At 40.2% G+C, this 21,942-nt stretch overlaps 1 long non-coding RNA gene across 1 annotated transcript; it reads right to left on the bottom strand.

Moving 5' to 3' along the window:
• Positions 1 to 16,195: 16,195 nt before the first annotated feature.
• Positions 16,196 to 21,721, bottom strand: LOC133254052 (uncharacterized). The gene is made up of 3 exons (XR_009738551.1): positions 21,584 to 21,721; positions 21,299 to 21,473; positions 16,196 to 18,711 (listed from the first exon to the last, which is right to left on the bottom strand). It is a non-coding gene; the product is annotated as an uncharacterized LOC133254052 (long non-coding RNA).
• Between the last annotated feature and the right edge of the window lie 221 nt (positions 21,722 to 21,942).

Here is a 21,942-nt window from a genome sequence, read left to right as displayed (position 1 = left end):
ACTCACCAAAGCTCCCAGCTAAAGGCATCATGGTAGAAAGCTTCACATACTCTGAATGGTGATTTATGATCTCAGCTGTTTCTGTCCAAATCTGATGACCTTGGTTATAGTTCTGGCTCTGCTGATAAATGGTTGTGACTTCCCTGGAGCTGAACTTGAAATTATTCTACCTTGTCCACTACTCCTCATTGCATCCACTGTGCCCTATTCTATTACCTTAACTTCCTTCTCAACACAGCGTCACAGACAGCCAAGACCAACCTTCCTGAGGCAGACTTTCCTGCTTTAGATTATTTTTCTCTATTCCGTTGGGGCCTATTTGTTGTTCTATCTCCAAAATAGTTTTGTTGCTATTGTTTTGCTCTTTACCATTTAGTGGCAAACTACTTCCAGAGACATTGATGAAATGAATAAAGTAAGCAAGGGAAATGGAAGCTCTGGGTGAAAGTTGGTATAATTTGTTTGTTTTGAAGAAAATATATAATTAAACAAATTAGCACATCCTTATCTAGTGCCAGCTAGAGATACGAGGTCTAACAGTTTATAAAAGGCAGTCTATTAGAACTCAAGCTCACAGAGTTTAAAATATTCTAAAGGATATTTTATGTGTCCATTCTATAAATAGTGCTGCTTTATATAATGGATAACAGCTGCCACTTTTGGAGTGTCTACAGGTTGTGTGTAGACTTGATGACATGTTTCAACTTATTAACACTGCAAAGAAGTACTATTATTTTTATTTTATGGATAAGGAGACTGAAACTCAGAGAGTTTAAGTTCCTTGTCCTAGGGTACATAAGCCAAATGGCATAATCAAAATTTGAACTTACATTGGCCTGACTTTGGTTTGTGCTTTTTATGAAAGTTTCAGAGATGTACTTCCTTCTGTAAATTACACATCTGACTATTCCCAGTATTATGAAGTCTGAGATGACATGCTTTCTCTTAAATTTTATTCATCCAAATAATTAGAGAGAGAAGCAAAGAACACTTAATTTTAGAAAATCAGTGGATGGCCAGATGGAATTCTGCCAAGAACCATTTCTAGCTTGGCAGTTTCCTATCCCAGATCTGGGCCTTTCTGTCCTCAAAATCGGAGAAGGCAATGGCAACCCACTCAAGTATTCTTGCCTGGAAAATCCCATGGACAGGGGAGCCTGGTAGGCTGCAGTCCATGGGGTCGCTAAGAGTCGGACATGACTGAGCGACTTCACTTTTACCTTTCACTTTCATGCATTGGAGGAAGAAATGGCAATCCACTCCAGTGTTCTTGCCTGGAGAATCCCAGGGACAGGGGAGCCTGGTGGGCTGCCGTCTATGGGGTCGCACAGAGTCAGACACGACTGAAGCGACTTAGCAGCAGCAGCAGCAGCAGTCCTCAAAATATACAGATCAAACACTTAACTTTAAATTTCCCTTTCAAGGTACTAAAAAGCGATAGAATAATTAACTAATCCAGAATGCACATATATTTGTTGAAAATTCACATTCACAATGTGTTCCTACATTTTTTTTTTTTTTACTAGACAACAGATAAAACTTACTTTGTACAGAATGCACTGACTTGGCCAGATTTTCTGAACCAGGCACTTTTTATTCTGTCCTGCTTTAGCTGCTAGATCTTTTTTTGGAATAAAGACCTCTCCCCTTAGGTTTTTCCAGAGATATTCAGGTTGTTATGTCATTGTAATTCTTTTGATGGGAGAGAGCAGCAGTATAAACATTCATCCCAAATCTTAGCCTTGAGGTTGTACTGTCCTGACCTGTGTCTTAAAGAGGAGAATGGACCGGAAAATACTTAGAACATCCTTGTGTCCCTGAAGACCAATGATGAAAGAAGATGTTAGTATATGTGGGTGACCTGGGTTTAGTTTGAGAGGTTTGTTTATTTATTTGTAGATAGTAACATATCATTGATGTTCTCTTGTTATCAGAAGAATTAGCAGACTTTTTTTCTTTAAAGAACCAGTATCTATTTATTGTTTATAAAGATAAAATTATTGATGCTGCTGCTAAATCTGAACAGCTGTTATGTGGACTCTCCTTCAGTATCGCTGTCACTCAAATGCATCATGTGTGAATTCACACGCCTCTGTTCAAACAAGTCAGGGGCTTTCAGTTGACTGTCTTGATCAGACAAGTGGTCATAAAGCAACACTGGGCACCCATTAGCTTCATCCTCTTTGTGGTTTGTTCACAGACATACTATGAGAACTTGACCTTTGGATCTATTTACCCGTCTGAAAAATAACGGTAACGGGCACTTTGGTACTATCTATTTATCTCCTTTTTTGGTGTACTGAGGATTTAAGAGTTAAGCTCCCTTAGCTATCCAAATGAAGGGTTTGGCATCATCACCAACTATGATCAAGGAAATGAGTAAGATGACAAGCATTCTACCACTGGAAGGTATTTCTGGAGTGAACTAATTTTACCGCTTTGTTCTCCATCATCAAATCCAGACTGGGATATGGCTTAATACAAAAAAGGTGGAATAAATTGCCTTTACTGTTCAGGGTCTATTGACAAGCTTTACTTAGTCTGAATTTGTTTTTGGAACAAGGGGGCAAAGACTTATTATCAGTGATTACTCCTGACACTTTTAAATAGTTTTTAAGCTCTTAAAATGCCCCTAATCCTAAGTTTTAAGGAAGAGAAAGAATGATGGGTAAAGGTAAAAATCAGATGGGCTTATGTAATTGCAATGTATCATGCTTTAAAAAAAACTCTTAACAGTTTCCCTGGCTCCTGAGTTAACTTTTAATACTTTTAAAGGGAAAAAAAATTGCAAGTAAGATTTGGCTAATTTTTTCCCTACTTATTTATGGTGTGTCAGAGGAAGGGTAATCCTAGGAAATTTACACTAAAGTAAAACACTAGAACATAAGGAGAAAAAGATACGGAGCACTCATAAATAAATGTTCCTTCACAACTTTTCATATAGAAAAATGTTGCACTTATGAAAAGCAACAATAATTGATTCTTTGGCTCTAGTCATCTGTGAGTTTGATACCAGAAACATGGCCCGTCTACTTTAGTAGATGCTGCTCAGGAAACACCAAAATGAATAAGCTGTGCACATTGCCTTCCATGTTCCTTCTGTCTAATGGAGGAGACTGATGTGCAAGCACTACATAGAACGTGGATTTAAGAGTCTGAACACAAGCAACTCAAATGATATATTTAGAGAAAATAGAAGAAGGAAAGAGTAAATGTGACCTGGGTGGTCAGGGAGAGATTTTGAGAATTTGCACTTGGTTGGAACTTTGGGGACATGGCCCTTCATGCTGAGGACCAACCAAGAAATGTGAACATGGAAGAGCCTGTTTGGGAAGTGACAGGAAGACTGATAGGGCTGGAGAGTAGGACATAGTAGGAGAGAAAGTTGGGATGAAGTTTGGGTTCAGATTCTAGGGGAAGATGAATGTTTTTCTCTGCATACCAATTCTTTAGGGAACAAAATCTCATGTGAACCTGCAGACACTCTTCTTTAATTACCTTCTTTGAATGCACTTGCTATGTCAAACAATGTTTTTTTTAAAAAAAAAAAAAAAACAACAAGATCTCTTAAGGCACCCAAGTATTGCCAAGTCTAGGCCACTTAGCAACGGGCCATAGCTAGGAAGTAGCAGTTAGGATTAGAAAGAGCCACAGAAGTCATCTAGTGCTACTATGTACTAGTTTCTTATGGCCGCTGTGACAAGTTACCATAAACGTAGGGACTTAACACAACACAAACTTACTCTCTTTCAGTTCTGTAGGCCAGAAGTCTGAAATCACTTTCACTGGGCTAACTCAAGTTGCCTAGAGGGCTAGTTCTTTCTGGAAAACCTGAGGGAAAATTTCTTTTGCTCTCCTTTTCCAGTTGGGGCTGGTTTCAAGGGTGGACACCTGTGTTCATAGGCTTGTGGCCAGTTCTTTCATCTTCAGATCGTCTCACTCCAGTTTATGCTTCCATCATCACCTCGCCTTCTCCTCTGATTGAATCCTTCTGGGCCCCTTTGATAAGAATAGTTGTGATTATCTCGGGTCTACCTAGGTAATGTAAGACTATCTCCCCATCTCAAGTTCTTTAACGATCACTTCCGCAAAATCCCTTTTGCCAAATAAAGTAACACTCATAGGTTTCAGAGACTAGGATGTAGACATATTGGCAAGGGGATGGGGCATCATTTAGCCTGCCACAAACCTCCACGTTTTGTAAAGTAGCATGTTCAGATCCAGCTTGGTATAAGGTCATACGAGTAGCTATAGACACTGTACCATAATGTCAGTCTTCCCATGCTTTCAGTGAGGAACTGGTGGTGCTTTTGAAAGGCAGAGATTCCAATCCGCTGAGACTGGAACTGATCAGAAGCACCCAGAGTGGCTTTTTAGGAGTGAAGAAGCTTCTTCATACTTAGTGTCACTGAGTGCTCAGTCACTCAATTGTGTCTGACTCTGCAATCCCATGGACTATAGACCACCAGCCTCCTCTGTCCGGGGAATTTTCCAGGCAAGAATACTGGAGTGAGTTGTCATTTCCTCCTCCAGGGGATCTTCCCAACCCAGGGGTCAAACCCACATCTTCTGTGTCTCCTGCATTGGCTGGTGGATTCTTAACCACTGTGCTACTGTCACTGGGCAAGGACCAATTTAAGAGAAGGGTAAATGCTCTTTATAGGACCCAAAAAGGCTGTGAGACTGTTCTTTCATTGAGTGGAGAAGAGATTGGGGGAGGAAAAAGAGAAATGCGCGCAAAAAGAGAAGAAAAGAGAGCGCAGAATGCAGAGGAGTTGTATTGAAGTGGAGTCAAAAGAAAAGATGGTCAAGTGTATCCCATAATGATGCCACTTTTCTCTGTATATGGTCTCTGAAACCAAGTGTATTCTGCAATACTTTCTCTTCATTAATGCCTAGAGTTTATCTTCCTTAACAGTTATATTACTTTGCTTATGTTTTGCTCACAATTTATGTCCTTTACTGATTCATCCTCAGTATTAGATTCTCTAGAGAATAGCAATAATTTCCATTTCTTTGTACACTGCAGAGCACAAAAAGGTGTTTTATAACAGTTTTAATCATTTTAATGATGATATACAGAGTGCATCACACTACCATCATTAGCATTTTTCTTTGAAAAAGTTCTGGAGAAATTCCAACATAATTTTGTACTTTAACTGAAAGAAGAGCTTGAAGCTAATATAAAGGGAATATTGTTTTTGAAACTAATAAAGAAAGCAAAGATTACCAAGAAATAGCAAAGACATATTGATGTAAAATTGGAAAAGCAATGCAAGAGATGAGATGGGACCTTTGAGAGGAAAGGGAAAATTTAAAAATGACTTTTAACTATAAATAGAATAAGGGAAGGACAGTATAAAACGTTCCCCTATTATTACAGGAGGAAGTATTGCTGGTTGATGATATTAAAATAGAAGCTTAAAAAAATGTTCATCTTTACCCAAAAACTGATCTACAATAAGAATCAATCTACATACTAATTAGAGGAGAGGTGGATCAAGTTGAAAGAATAAGGAACATTATCAAAATATTTACTAAAAAATATTGAGTATTTTTATATTAATATTTCTGTGTCTTATTATTTCCTAGCTTCTTCAAGGCAGACAAATTTTAGGCTATTGTTGTAATTTGTCCTATATCAGCTTACAGATTTCAATACATGATGGGTACTTAGTAAGTATGTGACAATGATTATTAATATGAATTAAAGCTCTTGAAAATATCTGAAAACTTAAACGTTTGACTTGGAATATTTACTTATGCTCATCAATACAGAATATATAAAAATGAAAATAAATCTAGTATGACATAATTTTTGTTTTGAGCACTTTCTTTTGATAATATGTCTGAAAAAACCTACCCAAATGCTCTCCACTTCTGCCCATGGAAACCTCACTTACTCTTCAAAGCCCAACTAAGTGACCACTTCCTCATAAGACCTTCCCTGATCCCCTCTAAGTCATTTATGACTCTTCCAAATGTCCACAGTACTTTAGTTGATTCACTTTGTCCTCATAATTACACACTGATTTTAATTAAAATTCTTTCTGTTAAGTCTGTGTCATCTGCGTGTGTGTATTAGTCACTCAGTTGTATCCAACTCTTGGCAACCCCATGGACTGTAGTCCCCCAGGCTCCTCGGTCCATTGGATTCTCCAGGCAAGAATATTGGAGTGGGTAGCTATTCCCTTCTCCAGGGGATCTTCCTGACCCAGGGATTGAACCCAGGTCACCCTCATTGCAAGCAGATTCTTTACCATCTGAGCCACCAGAAAAGGCCCTGTGTTTTCTACTAAATAATAATTCTTCAAAGGTAAAAACTGTCTATTCATACTTTTTGACTAGTGCACTAGTCATCTAAAAATAAACAATATGAATAAGTATGAATAAGTCAATGAAATGACTGTTTTATAACAGTAACTCAGAATTACCTTGTCAAAATCCTGTATACTCTACCTATTGAATCAGTTCTTCTAGGCATGGGGGGTGGTGGTGGTAGGATCTGCAATTCTATTATTTTTAAGAGACTGCCCAAGTTGTTCACATAAAGTCAGACAGGCATCTTGCACCAGTAGCATTTGGGAATCACTCACCAATAAATCAGTCGGATATAAAGTTCATCTTTGTGTGCTTGTGAGGTATGTTCACCATGAGTTCAAGTAATTATCAGAGAATGGGCAAACTGTTTCTAAGGGGAGATAAGAATAATGGAAGGTCTCTAAAAGCAAGTAACAGTAGATATCAACTGGCAGTGAAATTGGCTGGTAATTTAGGTAAAGCCACTTTTCTGGAGAAAATCTGAGTCAATTCTGCCTAGTAAGTCCAGTCCCATTCATACCCAATGAAGAGTTAAAGTAAGACCACTAAGGAGGCTCTGATACACTTTCTTGTTCCCCATGAGTTATCAGAATAATTGTCATTTTTTTTCCATCAAGACCTGTTATAATAACTTTACTGTATGTCTGAGGAGGCCTTACAAATAGCTGTGAAAAGAAGGGAAGCGAAAAGCAAAAGAGAAAAGGAAAGATATACCCATTTGAATGCAGAGTTCCAAAGAATAGCAAGAAGAGATAAGAAAGCCTTCCTCAGCGATCAGTGCAAAGAAGTAGAGGAAAACAATAGAATGGGAAAGACTAGAGATCTCTTCAAGAAAATTAGAGATACCAAGGGAACATTTCATGCAAAGATGGGCTCAATAAAGGACAGAAATGTAGGGACCTAACAGAAACAGAAGATATTAAAAAGAGGTGGCAAGAATACACAGAAGAACTGTACAAAAAAGATCTTCACCACCCAGATAATCACAATGGTGTAATCACTCACCTAGAGCCAGACATCCTGGAATGTGAAGTCAAGTGGGCCTTAGGAAGCATCATTATGAACAAAGCTAGTGGAGGTGATGGAATTCCAGTTGAGCTATTTCAAATCCTGAAAGATGTTGCTGTGAAAGTGCTGCACTCAATATGCCAGCAAATTTGGAAAATGCAGCAGTGGCCACAGGACTGGAAAAGATCAGTTTTCATTCCAATCCCAAAGAAAATCAATGCCAAAGAATGCTCAAACTACCTCACAATTGCACTCATCTCACACGCTAGTAAAGTAATGCTTAAAATTCTCCAAGTCAGGCTTCAGCAAAGTTCAGTGAACCGTGAACTTGCAGATGTTCAAGCTGGTTTTAGAAAAGGCAGAGGAACCAGAGATCAAATTGCCGACATCCACTGGATCATGGAAAAAGGAAGAGAGTTCCAGAAAAACATCTATTTCTGCTTTATTGACTATGCCAAAGCCTTTGACTGTGTGAATCACAATAAACTGTGGAAAATTCTGAAAGAGATGGGAATACCAGAAACCTGACCTGCCTCTTGAGAAACCTGTATGCAGGCCAGGAAGCAACAGTTAGAACTGGACATGGAACAATAGACTGGTTCCAAATAGGAAAAGGAGTACGTCAAGGCTGTATATTGTCACCCTGCTTCTTTAACTTATATGCAGAGTACATCAAGAGAAACGCTGGGCTGGAAGAAGCACAAGCTGGAATCAAGATTGCTGGGAGAAATATCAATAACCTCAGATATGCAGATGACACCACCCTTATGGCAGAAAGTGAAGAACTAAAAAGCCTCTTGATGAAAGTGAAAGACGAGAGTGAAAGGGTTGGCTTAAAGCTCAACATTCAGAAAACTAAGATCATGGCATCCGGTCCCATCACTTCATGGCAAATAGATGGGGAAACAGTGGGAACAGTGGCTGACTTTATTTTTCTGGGCTCCAAAATCACTGCGGATGGCGATTGCAGCCATGAAATTAAAAGATGCTTACTTCTTGGAAGGAGAGTTATGACCAACCTAGATAGCATATTAAAAAGCAGTAACATTACTTTGCCAACAAAGGTCCATCTAGTCAAGGCTATGGTTTTTCCAGTAGTCATGTATGGATGTGAGAGTTGGACTATAAAGAAAGCTGAGTGCAGAAGAATTGATGCTTTTGAACTGTGGTGTTGGAGAAGACTCTTGAGAGTCCCTTGGACTACAAGGAGATCCAACCAGTCCATCCTAAAGGAGATTGGTCCTGGGTGTTCACTGGAAGGACTGATGTCGGAGCTGAAACTCCAATACTTTGGCCAGCTGATGCAAAGAGCTGACTCATTTGAAAAGACCCTGATGCTAGGAGGGATTGAGGGCAGGATGAGAAGGGGATGACAGAGGATGAGATGGTTGAATGGCATCACCGACTAGATGGACATGGGTTTGGGTGGACTCCAGGAGTTGGTGATGGACAGGGAGGTCTGGTGTGCTGTGGTTCATGGAGTTGCAGAGAGTTGCACATGACTGAGTGACTGAACTGAACTCACTAAAGCCTACCCTTGAAATTCTACTTCACTTTTCATGTTGTCAATCGGTACCAAAAGGGAGTTTTCATTAAAGATGACAATTTAAACTCTTCTCAAAAGCATAATAATATGCTAGTAAGAGAAGCCTTTACTAGCTTCCCAGGTGGCACTAGTGGCAAAGATCCCATCTGCCAATGCAAGAGATATAAGAGAGGCTGGTTTGATCCCTGGGTTGGGAAGATCCCCTGGCTCGGGGCATGGCAACCCACTCTAATATTCTTGCCTGGAGAAACCCATGGCAGAGGAGCCTGGTGTGCTACAGTCCATAGCGTCACAGAGTCAGACGCAATTGAAGCAACTTAGCACACACAAAGAGAGAAGACTACAAAGCCTTAAAGACAAAACAGAAGAAAAATAGGATGAAAGATTTCAACCTTTTTACGAGACACAAAGCAGATGGAGAAGTGGTAACTGCCTCAAAAGAGAGGAGGAAGCTATAACTTACATGACCTTCAAAGTAAAAGTGCTAATGCAAAATGAGCTTATCGCCATCATTGAATCCCTAAGAAGCTAGCACTAGAGTGACTGGGCTCTTTGATCTCTTTCTGGACTGAATATAGCCTGTAGTTAACCTACACTCTTACCAAGAGCAGGAGATTTGAAATTTATTCTCAAGCAGCACTGAAGGGAGAAAACTTCAGATATGGAGGCGTGAAGATATTTGAGACATGGGCTGATCACAGAGGCATTGAAAGGCCCTGCACATTGAATACTAGTAACCCCCTCCCTTTTTACTGCTGTGTTTATCTTCCAGATATTTACTCTTCAGGCAGAAACTATTCTTGGAAGGGATAAATGTCATCAGAGATTTCCTCATCCTGATGTTTGAGTCTCACCCAAAATATTTGACTTCCATCCTGACTATTTCACAATGAGTCTCATCAGTTGATAACCTCCGTGCTTGCACACAGAGCTGTCAGTGCTTTGTTCTTAAACGTTGATTGGTGGCCAAGGATCATCAGATGTTCTAGGAAAGCCTCCAACACAAAAGAGAGATCAAATATATAAACAGAAATGAAGAAACTTAGAAATTCATGTCATTTAGGGAATGGCTCAATTTCCCACTTCCTTTCATTTACTGAACCCTCTGACTGCTATCCCTGCCCCAGTTCTAATAAATGGATTTTTGCCTCTTTTTTATGGCCAAGCTCTCCTCTTGTACCTCTTCTGGGAGCCCCCTGCTTTGTTTCTATGCCCAAGACAGCCCTGATATGCCACCCAGTACTTATTTCTTCCCAGCTTTAAGCTCTTCCCTCTCTTATTTCTAGCCACACAAAGGTCACTTCTCCCCAGTGTCCTCAACTCAGAGTTTGTAGCTTGAGTCTGGTTTCTTGCTCACAGCCTTTTCTGAGCTGCCCACCTGCCCACCTGTTTGTGACAGTTTCGACTTCCCCTTCCCTGGCTCCACCCACCTGCTCTAATACTTGAATATCCCTGGTCCTGCTGATGTCCTTCTTGTTGCCTCTGCCTTCCTCTTGTCAATCTGTAACCTGTAGGGCAAGCTGATTTTCTCCCATTGCCTACAGCTCCATCTGCTCCCTAAAAACCTAATCCACTTAGATGGATACGTGCTTTTTTCAATTCCTATAAGTCTGAGCCCTCCCAGTGAATTCTTAACTAAATAACAAAATAATTTCAGCACTTAAGAGTCATCTACTGCAAGGAGTAAGTTGGTCTAAAGTTGCCCATGGAAAGAACACTGTGTTTGGTTGAAGGAAGGACAAAAACCTCTATTATTCTCAATTCCTTTACTGTGAGCTGAAATTGTGATTCCCTGGGACAGTCTTTGACACGGGTTAGCAGGGGTAGAGACCTGTACTTGCTATCTGCCTCCATCAGGTAAACTGTGCTCTGCCATCCCAGCTTCTACAGCGGTAAAGTCCTGGCCATGTGGGCCTGTGTACCTGGTGCTGTCTTCTTCCAGTCCATCTGGGTGCTGAGTGAAAGCACCAGGATTCCATAGTTGAATTGCTGCAGCTCTGAATACCCTTTAAACAAAGGGAGTTTTTTTGAGATACTTTGAACTTGAAAAATCTCAGAATGATTAAAATGAAGGCTGATGCATGAAAATACACTCCCAAGAGGTATCTTCAAGTAAGAGTCTTTAATTCTTTTTTATGTTCTGGAAGAAATAAAGGAGATAACAACATTTATCTTTTTTTTTTTTTTTTTTTTACTTCTTTCAGAAATAAGCCTCCTACTCAATAAGCCATTAAATGCCCAATAATAAGAGAAATGCTCTTAAGGTGTAAATTGAAATAGGGAAATCTTCTAAATCCACCTACATTTTTTCATTGTTCTTTCTCTAAAAGTCTTATTTAAGTGTAACTTGTTTTCTCATAAAATTGAGTTTCAGATTTTAACTCCTGAATATAACCTACTTGGTCAAACATTATAAATCCTTCAAAAATGGTGAAGTATTGTCTTTAGCAAAACATACTGTAGTCTTGCAAAACACATTGTAATCTTGCAAAACACATGATCATAAACCAGAACAGTGCTTTAAAAACTTTAACTTTAATCAACTGCTTAATTTTTTTAGTTATAGTTATAATTCCCAATGCCAAGATGATGTTACTCATGTATGGAGGTGATTTTCAGAGGGACAAAGATTACTATTAAATGAATTATGTAAAGAGAAAACTATGTCTTCTTAAAAGTCTTTTCAGTCCTTCTTAGTCTGGCATTTTTTTCAACTCCACTTGTTAATCTCCCATCTTAAAAAAGAAAGCAAGGGCTTTCCTACATTCCAGCTAGAATTGTAATCACACTGTTATGATTTTTTTAAGTAATTACCTTTTGTTTATTACACATGATTTTAGTATAAAATTTATGATTGTTTTATTCCAGGAATTATTAATTTTACTACATCATTGGTGATATAGAGGTATGGCACAGGTTGGGCAGTTGGTATGTAAACAATAGAAACTTAGGAAATATTGGTTTCTGGGAAGTTTGAGTGTTTCTCAAGCTTTACTGGTTGGTTGATTTTTTTTCACTGACTCAGCCAAGTCAATTGGGTGTTTATTTACTGTAAGAGAGACACAATCACTGATAACTCTAACCTTTTGACATATTAATAAAATGCAAATGTTGTTTAGGTATTTAGATTTAATGGTACTTTTTAATCTTCATCTTTCATTGTCCTCTGAAATAAGCGTACATTGGTAGCCCTGTCTACCTTTAAACTTCAGAGAAGTCTCTGAAAATTAGATCCATTGACATCAATACAATTGCAAACATGGTGCCATTGAGAGCAAGGACTCGTGATAAGATTTGGTTAAAAAAAAAGTCATAAACACCAAGAATGTCTGTATATTTTAGAAAATACTCTCCAAATAAATATATTTTCAAAAATTCTTATAGAACTTTAAGATCCCCCCATGCCTAGGATATTTAAGAAATATTTGGCTTCACAAACACATTTAACTATTTTTTCTAACTTCCTACTCTCTAAAGTCAAGAATCCCCAAATAACACTGACCCCAAAGCTGAAATGCAAAGGAAAGAATCATTCTCCCTTGACTATATCTACACATATACTAGCAGATCACACTGGGAGTTGGTACCACACTGGGAGTTGGAACACAGCGAGAGAATACCAAAGGAGCCCACAGGCTAGTGGGGCAGAGAGAGGGGGGTAGGGCAACCATCAGACAGGACAGGATATGAAGGAGGGACTTAATTGCGCAAATCAAAGTTATGGGGATTTGAAAGAAGAAAACTTTTCATTAGTTCAGTTCAGTTCAGTTCAGCCACTCAGTCATGTCTGATTCTTTGTGATCCCATGGACTGCAGCATGCCAGGCTTCCCTGTCCATCACCAGCTCCCAGAGCCTACTCAAACTCATGTCCATCGCATTGGTGATGCCATCCAACCATCTCATCCTTTGTCATCCTCTTCTCCTCCTGCCTTCAATCTTTCCCAGCATCAGGGTCTTTTCCAATGAGTCAGATCTTTACATCAGTTGGCCAAAGTATTGGAGCTTCAGCTTCAGCATCAGTCCTTCCAATGAATATTCAGGACTCATTTCCTTTAGGATTGACTGGTTGGATCTCCTTGCAGTCCAAGGGACTCTCAAGAGTCTTCTCCAACACCACAGTTCAAAAGCATCAATTCTTCGGTGCTCAGCTTTCTTGATAGTCCAGGTCTCGCATATATACATGACTACTGGAAAAACCATAGCTTTGACTAAACAGACCTTTGTTGGTAAAGTAATGTCTCTGCTTTTTAATATGCTGTCTAGGTTAGTCATAGGGGATAACAACAAAGTCCTAAAAGAGATGATATTTGAGATGAGATCTGAAGAATTAGCAGAATTCAAAGTAGATATTCTAGATGGATCATCCTCCAACTTTCATTGATAATATGCTCTGTACTAGGAGCTGAAGGTGCAAAGAGTAATATAATGTTGTTGATGATATTAATAATAATCTGTTATAGAAAAACACTTCAGTGGAAATTGTTACCACACAATGTATTAACTGGTGTAATAGCACTCTTTAGACGCAACTATGGAGGAAGAAATTATTTCTGCCTGGGAGATTGAAAAAGCATTTCTAAAGGAAATGAACTTTGATCTGGGCTTGAATAATGAATAGAGTTTTACCAGATGGAAAAGATGAGAAATATATCCCAGGCAATGATCACAACATATGACAAACCATGAAGGCATAAAAGAACAGAACGCATTTGGGAAGGGTGAGAAGCTTCTATGTGGTAAGAGTGTCAGGGGAGGAGGTGAGGATGGAAATGGAGATGAACGGAGAAAATGCCTGGAAAGACATATAGAGGCTAATTTGTGAAAGGCAATGCATGTGATGCTATGGAATTTAAACTTCATCCTAGAAGACATTGTTTTAAGTAAAACAGTATAGTTCAGATCTCTGCATTTAGAAATATCATTTTGGGGACATGAGAGAGGTAACACAGGAGATGTGGTGCAGGGGAGGTAAGGAGGAGGTGCCCTGAACAGACAGAGACTTACATGGCAATGTGGGCTAGGAACAGGGAAATTTAGAGTGAACTGTAGAGAGCTTTGGAGGCCAGATTGAGGCGTTGGCATTGAGTTCTGTGAGAACAGAAACTGCCAGTGCTGTACTTTAGGAAGACTGCTCTGGAAAAGCCTATGAAATGGATTACTACAGGGAGACCCTAGGGCCCAGGACACAGCTTAAAGTCTATAGTGACAGCTTGGAGATACTCCCGATCTACCATCTGTTCTGTCCCTACTCTTGCTCTTCCTTTCTAGCTGAATCCCGGTTTTGTTCTATTATCTCCCCTCCTTTCTCCTTTTCCTAGCCCTGGGCTTCAGAAGAAGAAGCACTATTCCCTGCTCAGAGGATGAATCTGCTCTAGGATGAGACTATGGAGTCCATTTCTAGTCAAAGAGATGTGAAGAAAGTCCTCTAGGGACTCCTGGGAAATGTCTCCTTTGTTTTGTCTCTTTGAGCAAGAGACAGCCTCTCCGGCCAAAAGGTGTCTCCATGTGGCACTTGGAACTGCCAGTTCACCATTTTGCTGCGAAAAGAGGAACTAGTCCATGGACAACGCAAATATCCAAGAAATCTGATTTCTTGACGATGATATGAGCCACTGATTTAAACTGGAACTGCCTTCCCCTTCAGACATCGAAAAGATGAGCTGTTTTGGTAAAGAAGTTAATAAACCAGATTTTATACATTCATATTGAGTGTAAGTTGAAGATGCCTTCAGAGAAAGCTCAGGGTAGGCATGTCGGGAAATGAGACCATAAGACACATATATTTCTTTTCCTTGCTGTGGACCTGGAAGAATCATAAATGGTTACTCCTTGCTACATTGTCTATTAATTATTTATGCCTTGTAAGTATAATGAATGCAATTTACATCAATAGCAATAATGGATAACACATAATGTACTGAACAATTTCCTATTTGAAAATTCTGTTAGTGCTTTCATGACACTAATGTTGGTGATAGTGTTCTGCTCTTATTTCAATTCACAGACGTATGTCCATGCTCAGTGTGGCAGAAAAGAAGGATCACAGACCTGGGCTCAGATAGCTGCTCCTCCACTAGGCTGGGGCTTCTCAGGTGGCTCAGTGGGTAAAGAATCTGCCTGCAATGCAGGAAACACAGGAGACACAGGTTCGATCCCTGGGTTGGGAAGATTCCCTGGAGGAGGGCATGGTTACCCACTCCAATATTCCTGCCTGGAGAATCCCATGAACAGAGGAGCATGGCAGGTTACAGTCCAGAGGGTTGCAAAGAGTTGGACACAACTGAAGTGACTGAACACACACCATCAGGCTATCTTTTGGCCCTGGCAAGTGGCTTAATTACTGTGAACCTCAATTTGATTTCATTTTAAATAGGCTTCATAAAACTTACTTTTCAGAGTCTGTGCTTAGTAATGGTGATGACTATATGCATGCACATTTTCAAAATTGTATTTTTTCAAACTGAAGTACATTTGTTTTACAATGTTGCTTTGGTTTCTGCTGTACACCATTCCATTATACATTTATGCACGTTCTTTTTTTAATTGCATTTACATTTTTTTCCTTAAAATTGTCAGATTATAACCACCTATCCTTAATTTCCATTTTCATTTTCTCCCTATTGAGATCACTGCTAGCTCAAGAACCCTCAGGTCCCAGGAGGGAGGAGTAGTAAATCTACGGAATTCAAGGATGTGGATGGGGCCATGCCAATTGTCTGGCAGGATCACTGCTTCAAAAGTGCAGGCCCAGAGGGTTCCCTGGTCCAGTGGTTAAGACTTTGCCTTCCAATGCAGGGGGTGCAGGTTCCATCCCTGGTTGGCAAGCTAAGATCCCAAGTGTCTCATAGCCAAAAAACCAAAACATAAACTAGAACAGTATTGTTAACAAATTCAATAAAGACTTAAAAAAAAAAAAGTGCAGGCCCAGTCATTTGCCTCCTCTCTTAATGTAGAATAGTTTTCAGTGCTCAGAACTCATCCCTTCAGACTCTGCTGTCAGCCTGTGGAAAGTCTGGGAATTAGAAGTGAAGCTGGGCTGATGGCAGGCTTGGGCCTACACACGGGCTCCAGTTCAGCTGGCCAGAGAGTCTATTATTGGGATACCAGGATCTCTTGCAACTAATATTAAATATGTGTTTTTATTTTTCACATGTCCTTTTTCCTTGTATACATACCTCTCTCAGGAACCACAATAAGAGTGGCTCAGACCAGCTCAGGATTTAGAGATTTCTTATTGCTGTCAGCTGGTAGGGTTTAATGTGTTTTGGCTAAGCACCAACCTTGATGCTGCCTGTGGATAATTTGAGCACTTGGGCTCATTCCCTTTTAATTTTGTGAACACTTAGCCCTAGTTAGGACATGTTCTTTTTTGCCTTTTATTGTGTAAGAGTTACCTGGTAATTATGGATATAAGTTTCCCTTTGATAATTGAGAACAAACATGTTTCCACTTCACTTGTGAAACTTAAATTTTTGCTTTTATGGCAATACATTCATTATATAAACTTCAAAATACATCTGAAATATATGATCATTAAAATGATTCACTACTTTTTTAAATAACCACTCCCCCAGGGGTAGGGCTAGGGGAAGGAAGGACATATTCAGTTTATTTTCCTCTTCCTGGGAGTAGCCCAGTAGGAAAAAAAAAAAAAGCCCAGTTGTGGAAATTGCCCCGAGGCGCAGAGTTCTGGAGGTTTCCTTCCACTGTTGCTCTGGAGGTGACCCAGTCTTGCCAGAGTGACATGGTTCCAGGACTCCAGATTTGCCCTTGCTCATTTCCTCCATCTGTCAAAGGAAAGTCACACTTATTGCTTATTTCCAGTATAAGACTGTAGAGAAAAATCAATAAGTTAAAAAATAAAAATAAAAAAGGCTATAGAGAAAATAACCAGAAAGTATCATAAGCTCAGTAATGAAAAGCATCATTGCTAGTCATACTAAGCAATGAGCCCTGACTGGTGCCTAGGAGTCTCTTCTAAATGAGGTATCAAAATAAAAATGGTTAGGGTCATATATGTAGACTCTAAAATATGGCATAAATGGATCTATCATCTACAAACCTTCTATCTGCACACTCACGTATAGTGAAGGAAATATTCAATGTTTGTCTCTCAATCTGCACTTTGTACTTTCTGGATAAACTTGAGTTTATCTGCCTGCTGCTATTACATATACAATCAGAGTTTGAACTTGAGTAAAGTAGAAGATGAAGCTGAGATTTTCATTTAATCTAGATGAGTTCATTCTCTGTCCACCTGTGTTCCTCCTCATAAAAAGTTTATATATAAACATCATAGTTACTATGTGAAAGTAGACAAGTTTAATAAATGCATATCCCCATGCAAGCCTCTATTAGCATAGAGATATTCTGAGCCGAGTGGGATTCTTTGCATGTTTTAAGCCAGCATTTATACTGAATGTTGATATTTTGGAGCTGTGCCTGGAAAATTGCACAGAAGCAAATCTGCTCCCATACTTTATAGAAGATTTATGTTTTCTATAAAGTTCTAACTTCTTCCTCTAGTCTACAAGGCCCTGTGTAAGCAAGCCTTAGTTTCAGGAGCCTAGCATCTCCCATCCATTCTTCTCTCCAGGCACACTGGCTTTCTGGCTTTCTTTTCTAACTCATCATACTGGTTCCCACCTATTCTCTATAATTCCCTTTGCCCTCATCAGACAATCATATGGCCTGTCACCCCCTACACGTATTATCATCTCCTCAGGCAGTCTTCCCTGCCCCCTCTGTCCACACGAGACTGTCCAGTAGACACATCAGGTGAGACAATGTGAGTCAGACATGTAATGGTGCATCTTCTAGTAGCTACATTAAAAAAAATTTAAAAAAGATAAAATCAGTTTTAATGCTACTTTAATTTAACCCCATATAGGTAACATATTGTCATTTCAATACTAATAAGATAGTTTGCATTCTTTTTTCTCATTCTAGGTCCTTGAAATCTGGCATGTTTATTCAGGACATTTAGACCAACCACATTGCAACTGGTGGCTAACTGGTATTGGACCACACAGACCTAGGATAACCCACTGCCTCCAGCCACTCTCTACCATATTACTCTGATTTATCATTACTGGGATATTTATTAGTGTTTGAAGTCATTCTGTTTGTTTATTTCCTTGTATATAATCTCTCCTTCCATCCATTATGAGCCCCCTGCCCTGAAATGAAAAATCTAAGAGACCAAGAGTTTCTTTTTATTCTTGGCTGTATCCACCAAACTTAGTCTATTGCCAGTTTTCAATAAATTTTTGTTGAAAGTTAGATGAACAAGAAACTGATGTGCTGTTAAAATAATGAGTCCGTATGACTTTTGCTGTTTAAGCCTTTCACCCCTCATGCTAGGTTTCAGGTCAGTGGAATAATAATGACCACACCTTGCTGCCCCAGTCCCTTCCCCCATCCAGGTCCTCCAGTAAATACACTGTGTTGTTTGGATCCAACCAATTTTCTGATATGGGGTCGTTTCCTTAAGAGATGGTACTTTACAGCCCATCTTAAAAAGGGGCTCTCAAGTTAGCATTCAGCTCACACTAGGCAGGATAAAAATGGGCAAACAGCTGGATTGTCTCTTCTTTCCCCTCCTAACCATTACAAGATTATCTCAGAAGGTATTCAGACTGTCACTTGTATTTATTATACTTTCAGTCAATGGGAGGAAACCCTGGATCTGTAATCAGTTGGAGGCCTTGTGGAAACTGCCCTGAGGCCCAGAGTTCTGGAGGTTTTCTTCCACTGCTGTCCTGGAAGTGACCCAGTCTTGCCAGTATGACAGTGGTTCCAGGGCTCCAAATTTGCCCTTGCTCATTTCCTCCATCTGTCAAAGGAAAGTCACACTTATTGCTTATTTCCAGTATAAGACTGTAGAGAAAAATCAATAAGTTAAAAAAAATTAAAAAGGCTATAGAGAAAATAACCAGAAAGTATCATAAGCTCAGTAATGAAAAGCATCATTGCTAGTCATACTAAGCAATGAGCCCTGACTTGGTGCCTAGGATTCTCTTCTAAATGAGATATCCGAATAAAAATGGTTAGGGTCATATACGTAGAATCTAAAATATGGCACAAGTGGAACTATCTACAAAACAGAAACAGTCACAGACATAGAGCTCAGACTTGTGGTTGCCCAGGCAGAGAGGAGGGAGAGGAGTGGACTGGGAGTTTGGGGTTGGTAGATGCAAACTATTGGGAGAAGGCTATGGCACCCCACTCCAGTACTCTCGCCTGGAAAATCCCATGAACAGAGGAGCCTGGTAGGCTGCAGTCCATGGGGTCGCTAAGAGTCAGACACGACTGAGCGACTTCACTTTCACTTTTCACTTTCATGCATTGGAGAAGACAATGGCAACCCACTCCAGTGTTCTTGCCTGAAGAACCCCAGGGATGGGGGAGCCTGGTGGGCTGCCATCTATGGGGTCGCACAGAGTTGGACACGACTGAGGTGACTTAGCAGCAGCAGATGCAAACTATTACATGTAGAATAGATAAACAACAAGGTCTTACTGTACAGCGCATATAGGGAACTATATCCCATCTCCTGGGATAAGCCATAATGAAAAAAATGTGAAAAAAGGACGTATAAATGTGTATAACTGAGCAATTTTGCTGTACAGCAGAGATTGGCATGGCATTGTAAATCAATTATATTTTAATAAAAAAAAATGGTTAGAGTCTTGGAGGGTGAGTCAGTATGTGAGGCAAATGGTAAAATGGGAATGGGATTTGAAAAGAATGCTTACCCTTTCTACAGTTAGAGGAGTTTGTGGAAAGAGAAAAGTCCCTGCAAGCTTGTTTTGGCATTTAATCACATGAGCATACAACTACTCCTGGGTGAAACAGAAAGAAGAGAAATTTGACCCAATTCAGCCCATCCTCTCCATATTTTTTTCTCTCTCCCTCATCTGGGTAATTGAAACTGTGCTCCAGAATAAACCTGGCTATGGCTTATTTAGAAAACCTAAAGAAGGGTTTTCAAGTTTCAGAATGTTGAGTTTTCAATTCTGAATTTCACTCATTTATTTAAAAATAATATTTTGTGAATCTACTTTGCATATGAAAATTGAAATGCAGACATAAGACCTTAGGGGGCTTCCATTTTAGCAGGTTACACATTCATTAAACAACAGTTTCTGGGATTAATTATTTGATTACAATCACAATGAATGCCTTGAAGGAGAAGACCCAGGTGGTGTGAGAAGATTTAATGGAATCTTGATTTAGTCATCCGCCCAAAGAGTCCTGTCAGAGGAAACCTGAAAAGAGGGGAGGGTTCAGTGGGTGAAGGGGGTTAGGGAGATTTTTAGGCAGAGGGAGCAGCGGAGGTTGATGCTCTAAGGTGGGAGGAACCTGGCAGAGCCAATAGAAGAAGCAAAGGCCAGGGTTGCCACCCCAGCAGTTTCCCCAGTGAGGGGCTAAGAGAGCAACAAAGGCCAGAATCCAGAGTGCCTTCTGTTCTCTCCAGGAGGGCTTGCTGTAAATAATTGAGTGTTCCTCTCCATTCATTTACCTGATACTTAGGTTTCTAGCACCCACCGCTTATGTTAAGCCCTCAAATTTGGCTTTCCCAAGCACCATGAACAGATGAACAAATCCCTCTCCTGTCTGGAGGATCCCTGAGCTCAGTCATCTGCTGCAGTTGCAGGCAAGGAGCACCAGGGGGCAGAAAGCATTATCCTTTTTTTGCTTCGGTAGCCCACATTATGGGGAAAATGTACACCAATTTTGACCCAAAGTATTGAATAAAGAGTTAGAATTAACAAATGTGGCAACTGCCAGGATCTGAGTTCACTGCCTCTCTAATCCTGGCTGAGCATCACAAAAATAAGTAGGCAAAATTATTAGTCAGCTTATAGAGTATGATTTAATTTGCTCAGAATTCAGCCTGGAAACTTCACTAGCATGCCTTAATGAAGCTGAGGCAGTCACATGATGGTGGGAAAGAAACAAAGAGGCAAAGGCCAAGTGAAGGGACTTTTCGAAACCTGGTACCAGGAAGCAAAAAAAGTCAGTTTTCAGCTCTCTTCTAAGACTGCTTCTACATCAGAATGAGGGCTAGGAGGAGAGTTTAAGAGAGATGTTGTTGCTTAGTTGCTATGTCCGACTCTTTTGCAACCCTGTGGACTATAGCCCACCAGGCTCCTCTGTCCATGGGTTTTACAGGCAAGAATACTGGAGTGGGTTGCCATTTCCTCCTCCAGGGGATCTTCCCAGCCCAGAGATCAAACCACAACTCTTGTGTCTCCTGCATTGACAGGTGGATTCTTTACCACCCTACCACCTGGCAAGCCCTAAGAGAGATGTGCAGTTCAGTTGCTCAGTCGTGTCCGACTCTTTGCGACCCCATGAATCGCAGCACGCCAGGCCTCCCTGTCCATCACCAACTCCCGGAGTTCGCTCAAACTCACGTCCATCGAGTCAGTGATGCCATCCAGCCATCTCATCCTCTATCGTCCCCTTCTCCTCCTGCCCGCAATCCCTCCCAGCATCAGAGTCTTTTCCAATGAGTCAACTCTTCGCATGAGGAGGCCAAAGTACTGGAGCTTCAGCTTTAGCATCATTCCTTCCAAAGGACACCCAGGACTGTAGAAGGTTTTAAATATGTAATCAGATTAATACAATTCTAGAGCTGATTTGCTGTTAATAGGAAGACCATGCACCTTCCACTTGATGGGAGTTAGATTCACTCTTACCAGGTTTATGCTAAACTTCTGGCAGCTCTGTTTCCAACACATGATAAATAATGATACCTCTGGGGAAAACAGAGAATAGACAAGGCTACTCATTACTACAAATTGGTCACGGACTGAGTAGCATTAGCCTCACGCTGATCACGTCTTCCTGATTGCTGCAGATGGAAGTCTTATGCCAGCCACGAGTCAAACCAAATAATTAGCAGATGTCACCAATGCTAATCTGCTGGTGTTTAAAAATGGAACAAGTGAGTCAGCGAAATATTTAGGAAAGGAAGTCTGTGCCGACCATTCCATTATCAAAAGCCTTGTATGGACAATGTAGTCTGTATAATCAAGGCTTTTGAACATGATCATGG

This window comes from Bos javanicus, chromosome 9 (assembly GCF_032452875.1).
Source record: "Bos javanicus breed banteng chromosome 9, ARS-OSU_banteng_1.0, whole genome shotgun sequence".
NCBI lineage: Eukaryota > Metazoa > Chordata > Mammalia > Artiodactyla > Bovidae > Bos > Bos javanicus.
The sequence above is the reverse complement of the archived record's forward strand: the minus strand, read 5'-3'. Positions and strand labels throughout refer to the sequence as shown.